The following is a 26,222-nucleotide window of genomic DNA, read 5'->3' on the forward strand; positions in this document are numbered from 1 at the left end:
ATCATGGTAGATCTGCACATCTAGTGGCTTCCTGATAAAGCACATTTCCAGTACTATTTTTAAGCATTTACCAAGCAGTGTGGCTGGGGGCACTACATGACAGATGCTATGGAATCACTGAACATTTGAATATTACTATGTTAATTTTAGAAGAAATGTTATACATATATCCACATAGACTTTTAGCGATTGCATTACAGCCTAAGTGATCAGGAGATGAGTTAACAGAGGAACAAGTGATCAGACGGGGTTTGGGATACTGAGAAAGCAGGTTCTATGTCATACCCACAGTGGTCTACAACAAGGACATGTATTATCAATTATGCATTTATTAATTCTCCTGCTGCAGAGGACAGGTGACCTATTCTTAACTAAGCATACATACAACTTGCTTATAGATAACATGTTTTCTCTTTTCTGGATAAACTCTTTTTTGCTTTAGGAAAGATTACTTCTCACCTCATAACCTTGTCACTTCCAAACCTTGTTCAATATAAGGGAAGATGATGTAGTACAGGCAAATGAGCTGATGACCACCACCTGATCAGGAGAAAGTTTCAGATTTAGCTGGGAAAGCACAGCTTGTGGTGCTGAATGAGACATGCCCCATCTGGCCAGGGCCCTATAGCGTGTTCTGCAAAGAAGGATACTTCAAAGATTTCCAGAAAGTAAGGCACCTTCCTAATGAAAGGTGTATACTGGAACTGTGACACTCCTTAGGGCTGTGGCCCAAAGCTAGAATTGGTTTTGCACTAGCATAAAAAAATATTCTGTTTGCTCTTATAGATTTAGTTTAATAAATATGATTTTCCAGCTGTTGGAGCCGAGTCCAAAAGGAACACAGCCAGTTCCTTTTACATAACACCAAACTGGGAAGACTTTTTTCCAAAGCTTGCTCAAACAAACAGGCACACTGACCACTAGCTGTTGTACAACTCCACAACTCCAGCTGCTCTCAAATGGCATCTCATTCACAAGCCTCTCTAGCTTAGAAGAGGTAAATAACTAGTGTGTACATTACTGTATACTTCCGTTTCCTCAGAAACTGTAATTACAGGGCTACATTTGCTGAACAGCATCATCAGAACCAAATCTGTAGCAATGGTAGTAATTTTCTCCTTAATTCCAAAAGGTGTAAGGGTAGGGTGTAGAGGAGGACTGCATCAGTTACTCTCATTGGTATGTAAGTGGATGATAATTGTTTTAATATCCATTAAAAAAAAAGAAAAATATTCATGCTAATTTATTGGATTAAACATCAAGTTATTTGCATTACAGAGTCAAGGAACAACTGCTTCTGATGATGCCAATGTAAATTATCACAAAACAAATAATTTATGTCACAACCAAAATTGCAGAAGTGCATGGTACTACCAGATACACTTCAAATACAACCCAGTTACCATGTCTGCCAGTCTTTCAAACTAATAATTTAATTTCCTTGTGGCATTACACAAGGAAATGCACAATCTGTATGTAATTCACAGCATTTACTAATTGTATTTTTTCCTTTTTCTAAATTCAAGCTTCCCACAAGACTAAAGATATATTTTCACATCTGATTAATTTCATTATCATTTATGCTAAATCTGCTCCAACTGAACCTAAAAAATGTGGAGGAAAACAGGTTTGTTTTTTTTTTAGCTTGGATTTAGATTTAAGAAGACAAGTAGCAGCAGCAGCACGAGACACATATAATAGGGCTTAATTACATCTCACACAGGCTTAATTATGAGAAGTGGCAGAAAGAACCTGCAACATTTCATCATTAGAGAAAAGTTATCAACCATGTTTCCCAAACTTTTAGTACAGAAGTGCTATTAATTGCTTACTGCCAGCATACAGAATTTGCATTTGTTATTCAGGCTGATATACATATCACAACTGCCACAAGAAATGGATAACTGAATTAGTTTGATGAATTTCATAATGATAAACATAGCATTTCCACAACAAGCTTAGGGAATTGAAAGCCTGCATTTATGAGTTCTGATTTCTGCAGCAACTGGTTTGCCTTTTTTTCTTCTTGTAAATTCAGGATAAAATATTGTGATTGTTATATCCTTTGATATCCTTATTTAATTCCCAATGCACAGAGAAGATAGTCTGTAGGCCCATGTAAGTAAAACAGCAATTTCAGAACTAGTTGAAATACACTATTTCATCCACAGAGGAAACTAAAATCACATTGCTTTCTGGGCAAAGAAAATGAGAAGAAATTTTAAAAAGTGTATTTCCACAGTATCCCATATAAGAACTTTATAAAAATTTTTATTGTAAATTTTAATTTTTATTATTTCATGACACATCATTTGCAACTTCACATAGTTATTTAAATGCAAGTGATGACCTTTCATTGCATAGATTTAGGTGAAAACACTAATACTGATTATTGTACCATTGACTGATTCACACAGACTTTTATCCAGACCAACTTGTAACACACCATTATGTGTTCATCTTAAGATATGTATTACAATAGTTTGGAGATACAAACAAGTTCTAGAAAAGCTGAAGCCATTATTTCAACACTTGGTGGCAACGTGTCAAAAAAAAACCCCAAAAGTTCTTCCAGCAATGCTGACTTTTACAAAATGTGCATTTCACTGAAAATAACATGACAAAAGAATTTGGAGCAAGCCTAATCCATTCCTGGTTGCTTTGATGGCATTTAGTACAGGCTCACTTCTTAGACATTCTGCTATATTTTTGGTGTCAACATCTTTGAGCAACAGCACTTCAAAAGTGGTAACTCAGCCTACACTACTTCCTGGTCATCAAAGCTGAGCACTTCTGCCACACTGCAGAGCGCATGTATGAAATACTGACTGCATGCTGCCATTTTCTGCTTCACCCCATGTCTTCAAGAAAGAAGGTGTAAACACCAGGGAAGGAACACCAAATTCCTGGCTCTGCTATAGAGTGCCACACCCAGTGGCCTCAGGGTCCATAGGAAGGACAGGACCATTTGGGGTGGGAGCTGGGGGTACCATTTGCTACATATAGGACACTGTTGGGCAGATATCAGTGGTATAGAAAAGACTATACAGACAAAAGCTGCTCACACCATCTTTCTTTAAATAGCACATTATATTGCTTCTTTTCCCTAGTACACAACGTGATGCTTCAAGCAGCAGAGCTTTGAGGAGCGCTCTTTAGGAAATCATTCCACAGTTTGCAATGCATCATTGACAGAAAACTAAGCTCCCTTTAAGGTAAGGATTCCTGAAATCCAGCTGAACACTGCTGCTACTCCTCAGTCGCCCAGTTTCACTTTGCCTTTCTCTGGTTATCAGCACTAGTGCAAATTAAGTCTTTTCACTTGAAATAATAATAATTTTGAAAGAAAGTGTAATTTAGCTTTCCTACTTCTAAGGTCTAAGCATTTCTAATAAATATTAATTTTTTTGTCTTCTGTCTGAGGTCAATCGTAGTAGGCATCAATATTTTATTTATCTGCCTCACTCATTTTTGACAAGGGGTAAAATCAACAGCAGGATTAAAGGATGCTGTAATAAAGATGTTAAAGAATAAAAACTTGAGCTTAAATCCTGACCTCTGCAGAGCCTCATTAGTATAATTCACCCTGTCTCAATTCATCACCAGTCATCTCTGCTCATTATTTATAGTCCTTCAACTCATCTACATTCTGTATGACCATGTTTCTAAGCCAAAATGTATTAGTTATTTGTGTACTCTTTGGCAAGATAGTATCAAAAGGTTTACTAAAATACATGTATTATACCACTTGCCTTTCATCTGCTTATTTTGTAATCTTATCAGAAAGGTAAAAAAAGCAATCTGGCTAGATTTATTCTTTCTAAGCCTATTTGTCTTATTGCTTATGGTTCCACTATTAAAGCTGAGGAAAATAATCTTCTTTACTCAACCTCGCAGTGCATTTATCATTTGCCTGCTTTTTATGCTTTTTAATTTCACTGGCTCTTCCAGTTATAGTCACAAAGCACTCCCAAAAATGGACCCTGACATGGAAAAAGAAATATGTGCACAGTAAGGATAAGGTTTGTGGAAAGAAGTAGAAACACAAATGAATTAGAAACAGAAATAGAGCACAAGGTATAGCAAATTTTGATCCTAAATCTGCCTCTTCTGACCACACACCTTCTGTGTGTACTAAAATTCAGTTCTGCAGCCAGCACTAAAAATCAGCCAGCCATAGCACTTCAGCACTCCCTTAGCTTTAACCACATGAAAAGTCCCTCTTGACTTCAGGGTCTACTCAAGGTTCACAAGCTAAGCACAAGCTTTGCAGAAGGAAAAAAAAAATCAGCCACAGTAAATCACAAGCCTCATTTTTTAGCTCTGAGGGCCTACATCCTGCAAATGGAGAAAGCAAGAATATGAGGTATGGATATTGATGTCACTGAGAGGCTCCGAGTTCCAAACCTGGCTTTGCACAAGCCAGTGCTTGTGCTTTTTTGTTATGCCTCTTAATAAGCATTCTAATTCTCTTTATTATTTGCTATCTGGTTCCTTAGCTTCGTTTTTTGCCATTTCCTGGGAGGATCTTTTATAAGAGGTTAGAGTCTCCCCTTGCTACTCCTAAGCTGAGATGCACAGATTTGCCCTCTGCACCAGCAAATTGCAAAAATGGTTTGAGACATTACTCAGTACACTGCAGATCAAGTAGAGGTTCTTCAGTCAACAAAAAATCAAAAGTAAAGGAGCCAGCAGCTTCTGTTTTAAATACACATGTCCAATTTGTCTAAATAACCTTTGGGTATGATAGTTAGTAACTGCATTTTTTATGTCATTTTTCAAGTCTCATTACACACTGACTTACTGAGTGTCCCTGCAACATTTTTCTGTAGGTATGTTTTACTCAAGCCAGCAAAACACAAGCCACCTCAGAAAAAACACTCACAAAACCAACCTGGCTAAAATTCCCAAATCCACTTCCATAGTACAAGACAAAACCAACCCACCATTACTGCACTATAATGCCATAATGCTGCTTCACAACAGGTCAAGGAAAACTAAATAAAATAAATAAATCGTTAGCAGCTGGGAGGGTAACAACATTTGCCAATTCAGTTTCACATGAAAAAACAGTTTCTCCTCTCAGTAGTGGAAAGATGATACTGTCATAGGTCAGTTAGAATCCCTGACCTAAAGCTGGATTTTCACCAACAGGAGCAAATACCTGAAAGTGTTGAGCAAAAGAAAAGCGTGAATACAGTAAGGGAGGTAAAAGGAGAAAGAAAAGTGAAGAGGAGAAGTCAAAAGAAATGTGATTCTTAATAATAAGACATTAGAAAAAAACATGATAGAGACTGCTCCAGAAGGAAGTGCACCCAAATAAAAGGGAATACAGTGTAGGCACAGAAAAAATAGGGGAATATTAAAGCAAATGCTTACTAACCAGCAATGACAAAAGAGGAACAGCAATGTTCAGCCTGAATTGGATGCAGAAGCAATTTGAATCACTGTGTTTACTCTCCTTTTTTTCCTTACCTTTTGTTTTATTAAACAAGCCACTTATGCCTATTCCAAGGGAAAAGAAAAAAAACATTCAACCTTTCAAACTGAAGACTCTGTGAGGCCATCCAGGAACACTCTGGATATGTGGAACAGGGTTCAGTGAACAAAATGGATTTACTCAGACTTCTGTGAATGTCATTGACCTCCATAAGAATGAAAATATTAAGATTAATGATTGCATCATGAGTGTTACAGCACCAAATAGATCAGGAGACCCTTGAACAGATTTTGAAGAGAGGAACAGCTCTAATTCTGCTTCCTGCTATTTAAGACACATGGCTTGTGGAGTCATGCTAACAGGTAACAAGCAATTTAGGAAGTGCTGGTGCAATTCCTCCTGCAGCCTGGGGATCTTGAGAGCATTTTGCAACACAACAGTTGCTAATTGAAACACAGGGATACCTCTTTCACTCATGGAAATACAGAGCACTTCAGTGCTAGCCAGAGATACACTCTATAATGTGTTTTGGCAGCTGAGGTAGAGGGCAGAGAGGGTCTAGCACACATACATGCACTGAAAATGCAAGAAATCCCACTCATAATTCCCTCTACACTTCTCAGCCAAATGTGTTTCCTTACTCTTTTCAGTTCTGTAAGAGAAAAAGACTCATAACTATGATTCATACAAAGAGGTATAAAGGATGCAGCTTCACACACATCATTGTGCCTCAAAACTCAAGTAAGATTTACAGCACTTTCTCAGTGGAGTTACAAAAGAGACACAGATATTCCAGGTCGCACATAACTTCTGAAAATTTAAACTAGGTAATATGTAATAAACATGTGAGCACTATTTAATTACTAATTATTCAGAGGGCATAGAACTTAATTACACTCTCTTCCATTTATCTATATTCCATCCACCTTTACAAATACAACTGCTTCTGGAGAAGAACAACACATAAAAATTTTCAAATCTAGCTTTAGTCAGGGTACATTTATATATATTGTTTTTAACAACAGTAAGTTTTAATTGCAGAACTCTTTTGCTTGTTTAGACATACTATGTTTCAGAACTGCATTATACAAAAAAATCATACACATTTGCAAAATTGCAGTGCACAGCTGTTTTGCTACTTACACTCCATTTTAAAATTGACTGGTTGGAAAATGAATTTGTCTGAAAACAATCACTTCTGAACTCATTTAAGTTTACAGAACTCCCTATGATAGTCTCTCTTATTTGAGCTAAAAATGTGACTCACTGGCTAAATAAATGCTACACTAAAACTGCAGTGCAGGAAGAAAGGGGCATTTTATTTTCATTCTTTTCTTGCTGGGTCATTTTCAACCAAAAGCCTAAAAAATATATTTAAGGGCAAAAGACCTAAGCAAACACAAGCTGACTCAAGCTAGAAGGTCAGTAAAGCTGAGAAACAGCTGCATAAATATCTTATACTGATTAAAAGCTGTCATACTCAGAAAATAAATAATTACCCCAGATATGAGTCAAACTAGTGAACCATCTTTGCTGAATGCACTTTTAAAGAAGTAAAAGCACCAAAAGCTGTTTGCATAACCAGTTAGTTAGGATAGGTTGCAAGCAGAGAGTTCCCAGAGATTTCATTCAGCAAAACTAGAGATAAAGGGCACCATCAAGTAAATTAGTGGCACAACTTATAGTGATTTCAAAAATAGGAGCCTTGGATCTCAAAAGCAAGGATAGCATTTGTTTCCTAAACATAAATTCTTTCTACTAATATTAGAGAGACATGTTAGAGGAATCTCTCAAAAATGATGGGTTTGGTGTTTATTGAAAAAAAGAAAAGAAAATTAAAGGCATGTCTTTATACCTGTCTCACCATACTACGTGATGTATTCACAAGGGGTTAAGAGGAGATATAGCAGGTGGTACCAATTCAGGTGGTGACTGAGGTGAAAGGAGGCAGGGGGAATCTTACAGAAGCAGTTGTCCAACAGAGAACACTCTCAGCTCTAGCCAAAGCCAAATACTGAGACCTGGTATGTTGAAGGAAGGAATTTCAGCTGATGAGGGACGGTCCTCAGAAGGATGAGTCAGAGATCCCCTGCTACACCATAAAATGGCATAACACACCTACACCAAGATCTTTGTGCAGTAAGTTCAGGTGGCAGTGGTTAGAGAAAAAACCAGCAATTTTCTTTTGAAAGGAGTCTGGACTTAAATAGACATCCTTGCTAAATAAAAACACCCACCACACTTTAACAGTGGTCTACCAACTGTGAACAAACCGGGAAATTGCCTATTAAATGCAAAAATCAGCCCTCTCTGTTTTGGCAACAAAACCTGGAATACTACCAAGCACTAAAGTATTAGACTGTGTAAAGGAAAAAATAAGTGAAAACCAAAATGATTGCTGATGGATGTTAGCCCATGAAAATGCATCAGGACAGCTCCAAGGAGCACAGTCAGCAGCTAACCTTTCACAGCCCCTCCCCTGCAACTTCTGCAACACACTGAAAGGTTCACATTGTCACTGAGCTGCAAATATAAATACATACCTTCTAATGAATGGGAATAAAGATCTCTGTGGATTTCACACAGAAGACAGGGCATGACCGGTATAATTAAGTAATTTGAAAACTGTAAAAAAACAGGTTTGTCAGGTTTTAAAGGACAGGACAGAAATCTGTGCTTCTGCATTGTAATAGGCTGCTTCATCTCTAAAGGCAAATGTTTATGATATTATGCCAGTCCATGGGATTGTCTCAAGATAACTAGTTCTTCTACATTCAGCACACAAATACATTACCCCATTTTATTCCTATACAAACAGCAATTTCCCACTATTATACAATGAGCATAAAATGAATCTCATATTTGCTGTACTCCCACAGTGCCTCTTTATACTGAATGAATACAAAATGTGAAAGAATTAAGCTTGCGTGGCCAACTCATATTCTAACACCTTTTGAGTGCTTGAAAAGTAAATGTCTCCAACATTATATAAATACCATTCAAATATGCATAGAGAAAATTCAGAGTTCTCTTATTTTGTATATATACACATATGAAGTTTTAAAGAAAAGCTAAAAAATGCAGTGCCATTTAAGACAAAACATCCATTGCAGCTTCTTCTTTTCTTTGCTAGAAAATGGTAATTACAATCTTAATGCCATATCCAATGTTTTGTATATTTTTTAAGTACAGCACTCAATATAAAAGTCCATTTCAGGCCTAAAAATCTTGGTATGGTACTATAAAGCCATTAACTCTGTATTAAATTACACTACATTTCATTTATACTACATTTCATTTTAGCTGTGATGGCCCAGTAATTACTACTGATTGTTTCTGATCTCTCACATATGAAAAAGCATGGCTGGTGAATTAGTGATGATAACCAATAATGAGAAGCAAGGGCATTTATAGTTTTTCTTTGTACACCATTCAATTATTATTAAAAAAATTCATTATGCTCTGTATTTTACTACATAAGGCAGATATAACCCACTAAATATATCTTTTACTTTTTCTCATTTTTTTCAAGAGAGATCACAAGATATTATCACATTGCCTTTTCTCTGTCTCTACACTGCCAGGCTCTGGCCAGCCAATTCTGAATTTGCTTTCACTTTCAGACATTTATCTGCATACAGTTAGGTGAAAGGTATTATTAATCATATCCTGTTGCTAGGCTACCTGGAGATGTTCATTTAAGCTTAATGTTTCTCTTTGTTATAAAGTGCCATGAGGAACACACAGATCTGAGACAAGAAAACTACCTTGCAGAAGCTGCCTAAAAAATAAAATCAAGGCTCTCATAACAGAATACACATTAATAAGAAAAATAATTTTTAAAACCCCAGTATATCCTATAGTTTGCATAGTAGAGCTTCATTTTAACATGAAACTTTTAGATAACTGATGCACATGAACCTTTTAGATAACTGATGCACAATAAGAATAAAACCTGAGGTTTAGTGTTCAGCCTCATAGCTGCTGGAAGAGCTTTAAAGACACTACAGACTACAATGTCTTTATTAGAAATTATTCTGCAATGAGAGCATTATATAATATTCAGTGAAATAAGCAGAAATGCATGAATTACACACAATTTAAAGAAAAATACCCTACATGCCCATTTAAATTACCATATTAGTTATAAGATTTTTGGTTCAAGCTTATGTGAAGATTCATACTTCTGCATAAAGATTCATATCCATTCATATCTGCCACACCTAGGAAGAGTTACAAGGATTTAACACTGTCTTAAGTTACATGTTACAAAGTTCTGTGTAACAAGAGATGGAGCAGTGTAAGAGTGAGATGTGACTTTAATGGATCTTTTAACCTAGTGAGTAGCAGTCGTTCCGTGGAATTGGAAAATATGAAGCAAAATCCTAGCAAAGACAAGGCCATGTACAATTTTACTCCAAGACAGCAGGATGAACTTCTGTGACTCTCTCAAGGTCTCTATACAACCAGCTATCTCATTTAAAATCTGCAAAAGCCCCTGTCTGTTAAAGCTTTAATCATGTTAGAGAATGAAAGCAAAACAGTCCAGACTGTTTCCCTTCCACTCTGCTCCAGCTTGTCTAAAAAAAACCTGGACGTACTTGAATGACTTTCCAAGTATTTTGGAATACTGATACTCATTTTAATTCTCTGTAGAATCCCTTTCCATTACTGAAGACAGAAAGCATTCACTTTGAGAGAATTAATATCTGGTGCACACACTCATTTGGAAATCTGGGTTGTAGCCCTTGAAAACATAAAAGCAGCAGCACCTACTCAGCATGGTGGTCCCCCATAACTTTCTAACCCACCCATTCTGTTGAAATGCAATAATTCTGAATACCAGCAAAGACTGTAAAATCTGCTCTGTTTCTGGGGAAAGTAAGCCTTTTTCTTAAGTTTGACCTGCAAGCCAACATAGCACTTTGACAAAATGACAGTAAGCAGTGTTATAGAGTTTTCAATACAGATTCATGGCTGGGATTCTGGTTTTCACCAGAAACACATGAGTGTAATAATGAAAGAAGTCTTTCATTTATGGTGATTTCAATATAGGAGCCTTGGATTTTCATTTTCATCCTTTACAGAGTTAAGAAAAAAATACTCTCAGAGACCAGCAGTGACACTGGACTCCTTTTCTAACTCCTGCTACTTTGGTGCTTTCCAAGTAACAGCTGCAAACAATGCTCTTCCTGATTCTTCATGTGAAAATAGATGCAAAATACTTCTGGAAGGCATTTTTGCAGTGCATTGATATGTCAGCAAAAAAGAATACAAAAATGGCTGTAGTATAGAAAAGTAAGCGGTTTTTAAGAGTTTCCTTTATTAGAGACATTATTTCCAATTAACTTTCATTTCTGCACTAACATTATAGGCATAGAAAAGTCTGCATTCAGCATTTTCAGAAGTATTAAGCATGGGATTTTTAAGTCCATAAGAAGAGATTTTTTAAAAGTTGCATCTGTGGCATTGGGGTTTGAAGTATGTACTGATTAGCTTGAGAAGAATTTGTTTCAACCAATGTTCAATTTACTTTTTTATGAAAAAATACAATAAAATGTTGTCCAAAACATTAAAAGCCAGCAGGTACATTTCCAGCACTAATTCTAATCTAAGATTCCTAACTGCAGTTATTTTTCCTATGAGAAGGCTGAGATGAAGCCAAACAAGCAATGCTGAGGACACAGCTAATGCTGCTGCTGTCATCATAAGATCCAGGACCTGTACCTCTGCCCCTGTTTTTTATGGTAAGTGCTGTACCAAACAACTGTTTCTTCAATGAAAATCTATTTTGCTTAAAATCTTGCAAATAAATTGCTCTGAAACAGTGGCATTAAAAAAAAAAAAATTAAAGGAAGATAAGATTCAGCTTCATTTAGAAGACCAAGCACCTCTTCAGAGAGAAAAAAACAACCCAGGACAAATGTGGTACTGCTTTAAATTTATGAGTCTTTGTGTTCTGGTTTGGTAGTTCTGCTTTAATAATGCTTTGTAGCAGTACTACACAGTGGTAGTACTCCACATTGATACCCAAGTTATTTTTCCCTACTTCAGATTTCAGCTGGGTAGGAGAATTGAAAAAAAACCCAAAACATCTTTTCTTGAAATGAGCTACAATTACAAAAAAGCCTCATTTTTAGCTTATCACAGTTTTATAAAGAAAAAGTGTAACAAAATATCCCCCTTGTAGGAGTTAAAAAGGATAGCTGTGAATGTATAAGCTCATTTTAGTTTTGAAGTTGGCAACAAATGCATTATGGCAATTACATCTCACCAGAAGGAAAAAAAAATAAATAATTTTAAAATCGTGCTGTGCCTGGTGCTCTGATAACCACTACTTCCACACTAACAGTGTGAAACATACCTGTCCCCATCCCTCTTGTAATAGGAACAAATTCCATGCTTCTGTACTGCAGAGGGAGATCCTTACAGCATAGATAACAGACCTAATATTTCATTTCATACTCTGTTCCCGAGTTTCCACTCACACTTTGAGAAAACTTCCTGATATTCTTATTTTTTGGCTTGGCCTTCCTTTTCTGAATTGCCATCTCTGTTTTTCCCACCAGATGTCATGGACAGGTCAGCTGATGTTTAAAAAGCCAATGAGCTGGTACAGAGGCCAACCAGCCTGGATCCAGGGTAAAACTTTTTGAAGTTTTACAATGTTAAGTTAGAGGCTGCTCCCCTCCCACTTCAGTAGCATCCTGCTTCCTGCGTGGGAAAAGATAAACAGAACATTTATTGGGAAGGATTTGCTAGTCTGGAGAATGGAACCAGATTTTTTTATCTTGTTCCCTAAATTTAGGGGTTTTTTTGCTACCATGCCATTCTACATCCGTGGAAACTGTGTCATCAGTAAGACATTTGGGTGGCAGAGATTGAGAAGACATGAGCACTTCAAAGAGCAGGTGCTGTGAAGCCAAGAACCATCAGTTAGTCAAGAAGCAGCAATGCCAACAGGGCACCACCCTGATGTAAGGCACCCTAATTAAAGCATGCAGGGTGGATTCAGTCAAGGGTACCTTTGCTGCAGCTCAGCATCCCCAACTATAATGGAGAGAAAGCAGTGGAGAGTTTCCTCTTCAGGCAGAAGGGAACTTCTCATCCTTCAATGCCCTCCATCGGGACCATGCCAGTGAAGCACTGTGTAGGCAGTGTCACATGGAGTCTTCTGTAGCCCATGAACATTGTGGTAACTTCTGTATCCCTCCAGAACTGCTCAATTTATGGCCAGGGGCTTCTCCAAAAAGTATCCCTCAATCAAGTGTATGTGAGAGTGATTTAAAGCTAACTGAAATTAATTTCCTAATGAGTAGGTAGCTCTTTGAGAACCTAAACACACCACACCTGCTGTTTCACCTAATGAGATGAATTATTAACAGATTAATGAGTAATCGTCCTTCTGCTCATGTTTTTAACAACCAGACCTTTTTACTCCCACACTCAGCTGCTTACAACACTATGCTGAGCATGCAGTCTTAGTGATTCCTTCTACAATTTAGCGTCCTACCTGCAAGGACTTAATTCTGTGCTAACACCTTTGTTAGCACTTGAGAACACATTGAGGTTCTCCACACAAATAATGATGCCTTATTTTCATGACACCCTTCTCACCTTACAATTGACATTCAACTTTTTGCTGTTCAGCTAAAAATGATGTCTTCCTCTTTCCTAAGTGCTAAGAACAGCTTTTGTTTCACAGGCATCATCAAGACATCTTTCCACCTTTGATGCTCTTTATACTCCTCATTTAACCAATCAAACATAATTCTGGACTGAATGCTTTCTGTAACAATGCATTCAGTCTTCTCGCACAGCCTTTTCCTTGTGGGTAGGCTTTGTTTAACACATTCTTATTTCTCCTGTACGTTTCAGATCTATTCCCTTTGTTCTTTCCTTGGGTATACAGGAGCCTCAACACTCCTGTCTTGCTAGCTCTGCTCATGCAGCTCAGCACCTCAAGTCCCAGTTTCTTGTAACAGAAGTAAGATTTTAGTTAATACTGCCAGTGTATTTTCCAGAGCTGCAGTCCATGCTCATCTTACAGCAACACCCGGATAGCCTGGCATGCTCCAAGTTTGAGAAGTGTTTCTTTTCTTCTATCTCTAATTGAAAATGAGTTATCTAAAATACAGTTTGTCCTTCTTAACCTTTGTTATCTTCATCCCTCATGAAATATGTCTTCTCATCTGGAAAACTCCTTCCGCTTGAATTCCACTCTGGTTCCACCTGACGGCATCCCTGTGTATTTCCCATCCAAAAAAAATCTCTGTTCCACTGGCTCAAGAGATCTGGCCTTGAGATACAGCATTTGAGCTCTGATGGCCATGTACAACTGTTCACACCAGAATAATTGCAGTCTGAGCTGATGATTACATTCCAACCCACAAATATTTGCTATTAACAAGGAGAGGGCTGTAACAGAACTCTTCCACATGGTAAAATAAATGAAAAAAGGTTTTTATCTCTGCAGTGCTCTAAAAGTATACAAGTTTTAAGACATGCTTTGAAATACACTTTAGTTTCAATTATTGTTAATTGCAAAACATGAAGGTCATAGCATGGACTATATATCTTCAAAATTATTATTAAAGTAGCACTGATTACTAACTTAGTTAGTCATAGCTGCAGCTATTTTTCTCCTGATTGTTTCCTTCCCTCCATACATTTTCAGATTCAGAGCCATTTTTTCCAGTATTCCTCCGTATTATTTCCATATTAATTAATAGTAATGAAAATACATAAAGAGCAAAGATTTTCAACTTTTCTAGGAACTTTTCCATAATAGCATTCACCAATCTGTGTGCCAAAAAAGTGAAAAAAATAAAAGTAGGACTCAGTCTGATTAAAAGTACTCTTTAAAGCAAATTTTAAGAACCAACATTTATGTTGCTGATATCTGCCTTCAGGTAATGTTTGAAATTCTGCTGAAAATCAAATATGCCAGTTGTAAATCAGTGTTATCAACAATCTTCTATGGTGTTCTACAGAATTTTCCCCGCTGAGAGTTTCCACTACTGCTATAGCACAAAACACAGACATTCAGAAAAAAACAACTCTGAAAAATAAAGTACTGCAGAAATACAACTGTAAAAAAGCAGTATATATAAATTAGAAGCAAACTTTCCAGCACAGGTAATCCCCTATAGACTGTTGAAGACATTCTAACAAGTAGGTAGAAAAACAAGAAAAACAACTAACAGAACATTAAGAAATCCAGTTTTTATACTACGGCTTAACTGTTCCCCAAAGAGGAGAAGGGCTGTGCTGCCATCTTCTGAAGCTTGCCATCTTTTAGCAACATAAAAACTTTATGTTCATGTATAGGCAAGCATGAACTTTGTTGTTTTTTGCTTCTCAGGTTTCCTTTAAACATGGGTGTGATTTTTAAGGTGATTTAGATCTCAAGTGTCATGGAAAGTCTGACTCACTACAAAGTTTTACCCAAATTACATATTTTTAAGATGCCATAGTAATGAATGGAGAAATTATTTATGTTTGGAGACACAAAAAGAGCAAGAATAAAGAGTAGTTGCTTTGTTTCTATGTACCCTCACATTTATGCTCCAGTGAAGTTGCAGAGAAGCTCAGTAACACATGGAGAAGGCAGTACAATATAACAAAGCATCTGCAGATAACTCCATCTCAGTTTTCTGCTCTTTGGTTTTATAAGGAGTCACGGAAAGACTTTACACTTCATTATTTCTATAGCACCTATGAGCAAAGCATAATCTGTTCTTTCACATCAGCCAACCAACCATTAAACTACCAGAAGTTAAATCTTTTAATATCTTCAGTTCTGCAGGCTCCATACATAAAGCAAGGGTGTGGGAGAAGAAACCCTGCAATTACTACCCAAAGAGAACAAAGCACACTTTTGTCTGACAGCCTCTAACTCTTACATCACTTGCAATATAAATATATACTAATATATATAAATATATACTAATATACTAATGCTATTTTAAAAATTTTGTAAAAAGTTAAAAACATGGCTGAAACTATCTAATGCTTGATAAGGAATAAACACTTTCCTTCAGTAAGCATGACAAGATAATGAACTATAACCACTTATACACAAAAATAGTAAAAATATAGCAAATCACTGAGCAGCTGTAAGTCATGGATGCACAAGAGCAGAGAAAATAAACCATGAACAGTTTGTGCTAAACATAAGCTGATCTGGAAAAGAAAGCCAAAATGTTGGAAAGAAGCTTTCCATCTCTCACCTACCAAAAAGAGACTCTCTTCCCAGCACCCTGAGATCCTATTAGATATCCAGGTCAAAGAGACAAGAAAAAGTGTAAAATACAACAGTGTGTATATTGTCTATATGTGTCTGTGTGTTATCTTAAATTTAACGACATAATTAATTGTCCTGTGCAGCAAACCAGGACTTTATGATGACATTACTTTGGACAACATACAAAGATACATACAGAGAGCCATGCTTTGTATCTTCAACCACTAATCAGAGTATAGTTTTTTTTCCCCCACTCTGATTATTGGGATAACTGGACTCCTTTTTTACTTAGCTTAGATTGTAAGCATTTGCTTTTCAAGTCTTTTTTGGTACAAAAGAACATCCTAGCAATAAATAATTTCAACATTACCTCCAAAATGGAGGTAGTTTGAGGCTCTTGGGTGCAGATAAGAAAAGCAAAGGAAGTTAATGCGTTTAAGCTAACTTGCTCTCCTTTATTTATTCATGCCTATTGGTTCTCAATATTTTCCTTCTCCTTATTATATATAGCTGCTGGAATTAAAATTATAAGAAAAGAACATTCTGCCTGAGGGATTGCAAGGGAAATGTGATAACAGAAAGAAACAATGAATCTGTCAAGTTCAGATAAAAAGAATACTCCAAGAATTATGGGTGGTAGTTGGATATTGCATAGAAAATTTAACCATTCTTTCTTGGGATGGTATTTCCTTGATAGTAAGAAGTATCTGTAGTTATGTCTAATTGATGTGTTAATGCAAATTATCATCTATCACACTACCTCTTCCACTGTCTTCACTCCACTCTTTAGAAAAATCTTTCATACAATTGAGCAGTTTATAGCTCAAGTATGTAGAAAACATGAACAAATCCCTAAATCTTTATATAAGGCTCAAAAAACTCCCATCAAAAATGCATCTACTTTGCTTTTGATAATGAGAGTCAACAAAAATGGAAATAGAACATGGAAAAAACTTATATGCAGCAAGATTCAGACTCTGTGAGGACTCTTAATATTCCATATGCAAAATTCTTAAATATTAACATTAAACCTGACAAGTAAACATAAATACAGATCTATGATATGTAAAGAAGAAGAAGATATAAAGGTTATGAAACAACTCTTGGTTAGACCACTGTGATCAGCATTAATACCTTTAATATAAACAGCACTGAAACATCTCCCACCACATTTTTGGCAGGAATGGATGCTGAAATACAAGACTGTAACCTTTGTATACATTCTTAGTTTAAAGGGTTAGTGAACTATAAATTGTATTTTCCCACTTCTTTTGGCTTTTAAATATGTAAACACTCAAGTTATATACAACTGCCTTGCAGATATTGACATAATATTTATTGAAAATTTATAAATTGTGAATTTATTAGATGTATGTTTTTTAGTTTAATGTTTAATTTATTATTTTAATTACATATTTAATATTACTTAAGGGTGTTGTTTTTTATTTTTTAAATTTTTCTTTATTAAGCCAAATATAAAATAACATACAGACCCAGAAAATTTAAGACAGTGAAGAGGCTTGGCTTCTAAATGCAGTAGACTAAATACTCATACTGACAGACTGATGAGTGGTAGATCTTAAAATAGGATAAATGGGGAAGTGTTCTTATAGTTTAGATTTTATACACCATCTGTCTGCTTTGCAACCAGAGCTTCTGAACCTGAATTCAGTGACGACTGCTATTTACAAGAAATCATTTTATCTGACTAGACAATACATTTTGATAATACAAATTAATTGGTTAAAAGAATTTTGTAAGCAATGATACAAGACCATAAATCTTGAGGAGAGGCAAAATTCTATCTAAGGATTAAATTCATAATTACATGAATTTTTAGAGTTACTAAGAAGAAATGGAATGAACAGAACTTCATCCCTCTGTAAGGAATGCTCTCCTACATTTTTAAGGAAGTGTCTCAAAGCATACCAAACATGATACAAGCTTCCTTTGAACCTGAAATGCCAAGTCTCTGTCAGCACAGGATTCTCATACCAGAAGAAGCTTTCAAAGTAGGATGTAGCATCACCTCTGCTTTGAAGACAGGGAACTAGGCCATAAGTTTTCTGTATTATTTTCTTAAGAAATCATAAGAAATCATCTAGAACATAAATAAGAGAACACTTGTCTTACAGGAAAGGGAGGCAAAAGAGTTTTGATGCCATGAATCTCTGAATTTCCTGTTTACCAGGTAAACATATAACATGTAAAGGAAAAGCCATCCACCTCCATGAAACAGAAAGAAACTTCCCCAAAGTATAATGGCGGAAAGAGGGTGCAACACACTATATAACATTTCTACTTGCAGTGTTAAATGCAGTGGGTCTTTTCTCCATTATTTTTCTCCTATATTCACAGAACAGTATCTGCACTTTGTTATTCAGCACCTGGACTGGTCTTTCAAAAGGATCTTAAAATGTTAACTAGAACTTGCCTTGGTTTATGCTGGGATTGAGTTGACTTTCTTCCTAGAGACTGGTATACAGTGCTGTGTTTTGGATTTAGTTTGAGAACGATGTTATAAAAACACTGGTGTTTTCAGTTGTTGCTAAGGAGTGTTTCTACTAAGGCAAGGACTTTTCAGCTCCTCATGCTCTGACAGCAGGAGGGCTGCAGGGGCAGAAGCTGACAGAGGACACAGCCACGACACTGGGCCAGAGGGATATTCCATACCACATGGTGTCATGCTCAGTACATAAACCAAGGGGAAAGCTGGCTGAGGGCCACTGCACAGGGAATGTCTGGGCACTGGTCAACAGTGGGGTGAGCAATCACATTGTGCATCACTTCTGCATATTCTGTTTCTTTCATCAATATTGTTTTCTTCCTTTTCTGGCACATTAAACTGTCTTTATCTCAGCCTTTGAGCTAGATCTCTGCTTTTCTGATTATCTCCTTCATCCTTCTGTGGGGTGGAGTGGCTGTGTGGTGTTTGGTTTCTGTCTGGGGTTATACCAGGACAGAACTACACAACACACTGAGGGTTAACTAAGCTCAAGAACCACAGAAGAACCTGGCAAACCTTTGCAGTTTTATATAGCCTAGCAATATGAAACCCCTTTCTATTCTTGGCTAGATTTCCTTCACACACCCTCTTTAAAAAGTTTATACAGAGAGAACACAAACTGTAGTACTTCTAAGGCATATTCTCAAGGCTAATTGCTAATTTTAGGCAGTGGAAAACAGCCTCTTCCTAGACTTTCTCTCAAGCCGGTGGAAAGACTATGGTTCCATAGAAGATGGTCAGAAGAGGATATGTAAACTGGATTTGTAATTGTAAACATAAAAGGGAAAAAAAAAAAAAAAAGACAAAAAGCCCTGTTGAAACCAGTCACACACCTGCCCCTGTACCTGCCTGCTCACCACTCAGTTTTAGCTTCATCCAGACAAGTCTTCCTGTTCCTCCCAGTTCTGCCCACACTCCAAACAACAAGTATTATGAGCTCTCTGCCCCAACCTTCATCTAAACCCATGTGTGAGTCTAGCCCCACTGACACTACACCACAGTAAAGACTGAGAATTGAAATTATCTTGCAAGACAAAAAGAAAGATAACTACTCTCCACTAACCACTCTGGTCAGGAAGATCAGCCTACCAACCCAAACATTTCTCTTTCAACACCCTCCTACACATCTTGTCTTCCTTCTTCTCCTGTATTTCATGGTTCACATCCCTAGGCTTTAAATGCAAATTGTGAATTGAAATATTTTTACATCTTCTTTGATGAATCTCCATACATAATTTACAAAGCCTTACATAAATTCTCTTAGACCGACATAAATCTTCTCCCTTATTCATGTATCACCATCATGGTTTAACAGGGCATGGAAGATCCTGATCTTCTTCAAATTCAGGGTTAAAGGACTCCACAACCAAAATCTACTAATTTTTGATGCTAAAATAATACAGCAAAGGTCCATTAAAAAAATAAATTCTGTAAGACCTGTAAGACTAATAGTATGTACTTGAGCAGGAAGAGGAGTGCCACCCACTATAGAACTATTTATTTGATCATCCAGAGTCACTTTGGAATTCTGTAATTGAGGGCTAAAAGCATTCATCAAAACTATCTTACTGGCAACAGCCATATCATGTCCAGTATCATGTGGGAAACATGTTACAATGAGTTATTGCTCAAATCCAAAATACCTCAAACTTTTCACACTAAAAGTGAGCTATGGAAGAGGTCTTATTTGCTTAAAGCATGAAAAGCATAACACTGAAGTAAGTTGACATTACCCTCATTTCCATAAGCCACTGCAGCTACTGACTGACATTTTGCAAGTTAAGCAAGAAAGGAGTCAAATTCATACTGGCATTTCTACTGTCAGGCAAAAAAAGTGTGAAGCGTGCATAAACCTGCAGTCCCATCTACTGCTTGTCACTGTGCCCCTGAGAAGCAAGAGCATAATGTCACTTTCTCCCCCTATCCCTTTGCATTGCGCATAGAGAAGGCATGATGCTCTGTATCTTCTCGTGTTGCACATTCAAGAGTGAGCCTTTACTGTTTCAGAACAGTGCCCACTAGGACAGCCTGTTTGATGGAAACCATCAGGCTAGAACTCTCCCTCAAAACAGTTGACGTGTTTAGGCAGCAGCTACACTTGTGTTATTAAACAAACAAAATATCTGATCTTTTTTGGCAGAGATTCAGCAGCCTGAAATATGCATTATTGCACCTCCTAACTGGGTGGTGACCAAAAATAGACTTCTTGATGACTTTTTCCTCCTAGGAAGTCTACTCTTATAGGAGTATATATTTTGTTACAAACGTGAGGTTCCTCCAAACAATAAATGCATAAAAGAAAGCAATAGCAGAATGAAATGGCTTATATTGCTTTTGTAAAGCTTTAAAATGTTTGATTAGATCTGCTTTGGAGATTATTTAATCTGTGACAGAATGCTGTCTTTTTTTATCTTTCAGGAATTGAATTAAAATGTGACCTCTATCTATCAGTTCCAACAAAAGACAGATAGAAAGTACACTCTCTATCAGAAAACATAAATTAGTAGAATTAAAATAAAAGCCTCACAGGTTTAATAAAGGATGGAAAAAACTTGGTTTCTACATCAAACTCTCCAACTCATGCTTCAAGAAACTCTGTAGGCAGTCTTTGCTCAGAAAATTCTGAGGATATTTAATCTCAAATCAAGACTTAATCAATTGATGTTGTAAGGTCTCTTTATGAGAAATCATTCTTTAAAGGACAGACTGCAAAATATTTGCTAGTAGTCTATGAAGTACTGTAGCTAATTAAAGAAAGTACATTTGTCAAATAAATTAAGTGATACATTATCATTTGCCTTCCCAGTAATCTATAATGCATCTCCAATATATCAGCATGAATTAAAGGAGCCTTTGTTACAGCTAGTAGAGTCCTCAATTGCTCTTCCAAAGAAAAGTCTGACATTCTATTTTTTATCCATTCTTAACAGGACCCTATACTTAAGCTATATATCATATACTTTGAATCAAAAAGTTCCTTCAAAAGCAAAGTCAGACATTAAATAAAATAATTTTAATTTTCATTATTTTTTCCTTTGGAATAAACAAGAAATAGTCTTATTTGTTTATTTGAATTTAACTTCTACTTTGCTAAAATTATACCTTCCACTGAAAATCATTCTGAAGGTTTTCAAATTAACTCAACTTTAAGGTATTTAATCATTATTCTTCTGGGATAAAAACCCCCAAACATATCCTTAAAAATATTTAAAATGTCTTTACTATTTAATTTTTTATTTTTTTTCAACCATAAACTCTTGCCAGGAAAATAAATGAAACTTTTTAAGAAAGCAAATTTAGTTAATTGCATCTATTTACTGTTTATGTAACTTCTCCTGGAGCCTTTCTTTGGACCACTTAGCTTGTGGGACTTTTAAAAAGTCATTAGAGCTAAATTGCTTGAAATTAGTAAAGTTATTTTTCCCATTCATGCATCCATCTCAGCTGAGAAAAATCATTCAACAGTGAGAACTTGACAGCACAGCCACTTTTCCCATTAGTGGTTGGCTAAGGCAAGAAAATGGAATTTTTGTCTGCTGAAGTTTAGGCAGTGGTTTCATGCATAGAACAGCCTCAGCTGCTGTCAGCTGCTCAGTTTCTCTAAGCTGCAGAAGTGAACTGGCATACCTACACCTGCTGATGACAGACAGCTCTTCTGAGATGGAATGGCAGCAGGTTAGCTCCTCTAAGCAATCCACAGGGCAATGGCAATGGCCTCACAAACACTGCTTAATCGTTATTCTGCTCCCAAAGGTGTTGCAGCTGATTGATACGCTCAAATTTCATTCTAGATAGTGATAAAAACCCCAAGCTATCACAATTCTATTTGCTATCCTTACCCAGCAAATGTTTTGCCCAACTCAGACTGTCAGATCCATTTCTAATCACTGTACAAGTAACATTAAGTAAACGTGGCATTTGGAAGACTTGATGCTTTATACAAAAAAAATCAGAAATCTTCACTTATTCTTCACTTCCTCTCAATCTTAGGCACTAAGAGATGCATGGTTTGTCAAATGTATGGAGAAAATATACATCTAATAAAAAACTAATAATTTCAGTCATGTTTCTAACCTGACTGGCAGAGAAGTGAATTCGTTTGTTACTCATTCAAAAAAAAAAAAAAGATAAACTTTGTCTTATGAAGAAAGTCCTTAATACCTAAACCTCTCTCCCCTCAAATATCTGTCATATCTCTGATCTGCTCTTATCAAAATTTCTCTTCTTGAAAGACAGTTTATTTACACATGTGCAAAGTCAATCCCAGAATAGTTATGAGTACAGTTAAATAAATATCTCCTTCCCTCTTACAAAAAAATATTGGAAAACAATATTCTTCAATTTACTATCAACACTTTGATAGGTACAAAGCTGAAGTGATACAATCAATCGTTCCCAATTAGTTTTTGATAAAGAGAAGCACAGAAAAGTACCAAAAATGTAGAAAACATAGTCTAGATGTTCTGCTGAACCATTCATCCATTAGTCATCCATTTTTAATTTTATGATCAGTAAATAACAGTCTAATAGTGCTCCAATGATAACACACTGGAGAATATTTCCACAGAATTGAAGAGCATCATGGGAAAAATGCTTCCAGTAGTACACAGTATTCAAACCAGATTTCTCATCAGAGGAATCTCAGAGGAAAGGCATCAGTTAAACAACACTGTACAAACTGATGGAAGAAGCAATTACTCAGGGCTACTGAACACACCTCAAATCTAGAAGGCCCCTAAATTATAAAACACAAAAGGCAAAGAAAATTCTCTAAATTACTACTATAATCTTTACTTTACAGTCTACTCCAAGCACTGTTTGTAGAGACAATATACAAAGCTGGAGAGACCTTTGAACCTGGCCTGATTTATTGCTTCTTTTTGTCTGCCACAGAAAACTGGATTCCTAAGCCTCTGCTTGAGCTCCCTGAAGGTAGAAGTGACCTGATATGTCCTACATGACAGAAGGTGGTCATCTTCCTACCATACTTGCTTGGCTCAAGTGGAAAATAACAATTTTCAGGTCTCTGCCAGTCTGAATGCCTCCCACCACTGGTATTCATGGCAGTCTAAAATCAAGTCATTACATCCGATATACATTCCTCATTCAAAAAGAGTATTTATGATTACACTGTCCTCCTATCCAGAAAAGAAACTCAGAGTAGTGTGATTTGGGCTTTTATCTTGGACTCAACTTGTTGAATGTCATGCCACCAAAACTATTGTAGCTCCTCTTCAGGCTTTGCCTTCCCTCCTCTCCACCATCCCTCGTTCCCCAGCTCACAGCATTACACCATTACAAGGCCTCCACATACAAATGTTTACTGTCACTTTGGATGTTTAGACATAAGATTAGGCCTCACTCACTCCCTCACAACAAATATTTTGTTTTATTAGTGTTTTATTATTTTGTTTTATTAGGAAAACACTCCTAGATAGGTACAGTTTCAAGTGAACATTTTTGATAATACAGTATTTGGTATTGCATCAAATGCAAACATAATTATTTGCTCAGTGTTATGGCTATTTATTGAAAAACAAAATGTGACTGTCTGTAGCAATACAACTACCTGAAACATTACCTCTATGCCATAAACACTGCTGTGAAAATGCAATATCACATCAGAGGAAAATGTCAAAAGCCTAAGCAAAAGGCTATTTAGGTGAAAAAAAAAACAAAAAGCAGGAACAGACACTTGGGTACTTTCAATTGGTCAAATTTCAGTGTTCCTCACACACACAAAAAAAAAAATCTTCATTAATTCTACTGATTCTCTGAAACACAGATCTTGTTGGCTAAGGGTTATCTTAACATGAGGAAGATTGCACAAAAATTGCACAATAAAAGGAGATACTATTCCTACAAATCCACCCATTTAAAACTTCTACAGACTGCAGCCACATTAGCTGCTTCCAGATATTTGGAGTGCAAGAAAAGAAACATCAGTGGGGAACCAAAGTTCTGGAAAAACCTGAAATGTCAGAAGTTTTTCAAGGCAAAACCACAGTTGTGGCCAGGATACTCATAATGAATGGCTGATTGTGTGATGCCTTGTTTAGATAGTATCACCAGAGAATGATTTTATGATAGAGAGTTTAACTAATGATTGATATGTGAGAAACAACCTAGTTAAAGGACAAAAATATTTTAGTGATAGGAACTTCCAAGCAGTAGTCTGAGAAAAGTAAAACATAACCATGAAAAACACAAACATGTACAACAAATATGTAACAATTTGAAGTAAGTTCAGCACATTTCTTGTACCAGAAGTACAAGATAACAAAATAATAGGAGTTAGAACTAAATATCTAGGGCATGGTCTCCTTTCCTACCATCAAGGATCCAGAAATCATTTGCTTTACCCTACCATTTTTTATCAATTGCTCTTGTTTTTCTATGGCTTACCGCAAGGGATAAACAGTAACAAAGACCTTTGTTAGTGAATATGTCAGCTTCAAGAAACACACTGAACAGAATGAATAAATGGTTTTGATCATTCTGTGTTCTTTGGCCCTTATGGAGCGATAAAACCAAAACGATGTTGTTCTACCAGCTCTAGAGTTAGACAGTCTGGCAGCCCTCTGACCCAGGTGAAATACGTGGTCCTCAGCCCCAAATGAAAGCTGAAAGGACAGCACAGTTTTGCAAATAAACCTCTTACCTCCCCAAGTAATTAATAGGATTGCCTTAAGTGGATACTAGTCCACATGGATTAGCTAATTAAAAATACCAAGATTAACTTCTAACTTTCCAGAAAGTCAGTTATTAATTTGTGTGTACATTGGTTATCACATAGTAGACTTAAACTGCTTCCCAGCTGTCATTCAACTGTATTTTTTTTGCAGAATATTAATACAAGCTGTCCAATATGCACATTTTCTTAGCTGGAGAGTCAAGGCTGAGTCTTCTTGCCAAGAATACCTTGAACCCACTTGTCAGTCATAGCATCTGGCAGCTTTATTTGCATTATATTTATATGTACATCAGTCCTAAACCTGATGCCAATGGAGTTTTGTTATATTGCATGATCAATCATAACTGAAGTGGTAGCACACCTCAGCTAGGTGCAGATTAATTCTACCAGAAAGAATTTTCTGCTCAAAGGTTAAATAAATCATGAAGTATTTATACCTCATTGCATCTACCTCAGCCTACGTAAGCCCATCTTCAAAATCTGTTCATCTTCAAAATAGGCATGCTGAAGTGAAAAGATCGCAACAGAAAAGAAGTAGGGTGAAATTAATTTTGCCATCTGTAAGAGGATACAGCAAATGAAAAAAAAAATCCCCACTTTCCATATTATTTGCTGTATTTCACACATACTTTGTGCTGGCCCCCATCCCATGCAAGTAATTTGAAGTCCAGGAGCAAAGCCAAGGAGTTTTTTGAAATGTTTTTCATTGTCTTCTACCTGCCTTCAGACTGCAATAGCAAATCCTTAACATAAAATTGCACAGAGGAAGAAGAAAACTCATCAAATGCTTACTGGAAAAAAAAAATTAGTGCATTTTTTTTTTACAGTTTGTTGCTTCATAAGATATAATTTAATCGGGGGCCAGTCAGCCAACTCTCACTCTAATGATTCTGATCCTACACGTAATTTCTTTAGTGATTAGGAGTCTATTCATATCAAATTGACTTTATTATTGCATTAATAATTCAGCAGCTCCTACAGCAAAAGAGTAAAAAAGATAAAAACACATCCAAATAAATTCCCATCCCTCTACCAGCCTGCCTGAGCTGCTTCTTTCCCTCCCATCACAGAACATGACAGGTTTGGTTCTTCACCAAGTGTCAGAATTTTACATATTTCATAACCTCCTTGAGGACTGCTGGTAGGTAGAAAAGGTTATAGAACTTGTGAATCTTATATTCCCACAGAAATTTCAGTTTCTAAGGAAAACAAATATATGTCACCTCTATTAACAACTGTCCTTTAGAGTGACTTGGCTTGAGCATTTCCAAGTAGTTTATAAATCAAGCTGAAGTTATGTAAAGTCTTGATTCTTTGGCCAAATATCAAGAATAGA

The 26,222-nt window shown here is 36.4% G+C and overlaps 1 protein-coding gene and 1 long non-coding RNA gene across 11 annotated transcripts in view; one reads left to right on the plus strand and one right to left on the minus strand.

Moving 5' to 3' along the window:
• LOC144246462 (uncharacterized) overlaps positions 1-26,222 on the plus strand; it is an 89,098-nt gene that overhangs the window by 57,344 nt on the left and 5,532 nt on the right. For 2 of the 3 annotated variants that reach the window (XR_014952883.1, XR_013340126.2), the window contains 2 exons: positions 3,111-3,215; positions 11,090-11,187. This is a non-coding gene — a long non-coding RNA (uncharacterized LOC144246462). The remainder of the gene's footprint in view (positions 1-3,110; positions 3,216-11,089; positions 11,188-26,222) is intronic. The other variant, XR_013340127.2, reaches the window with a different exon arrangement.
• CHST9 (carbohydrate sulfotransferase 9) overlaps positions 1-26,222 on the minus strand; it is an 87,119-nt gene that overhangs the window by 41,973 nt on the left and 18,924 nt on the right. The gene's annotated exons all lie outside the window — the stretch shown is intronic.

This window comes from Lonchura striata, chromosome 2, assembly GCF_050655825.1.
Source record: "Lonchura striata isolate lonStrDom1 chromosome 2, ASM5065582v1, whole genome shotgun sequence".
Classification (NCBI taxonomy): domain Eukaryota; kingdom Metazoa; phylum Chordata; class Aves; order Passeriformes; family Estrildidae; genus Lonchura; species Lonchura striata.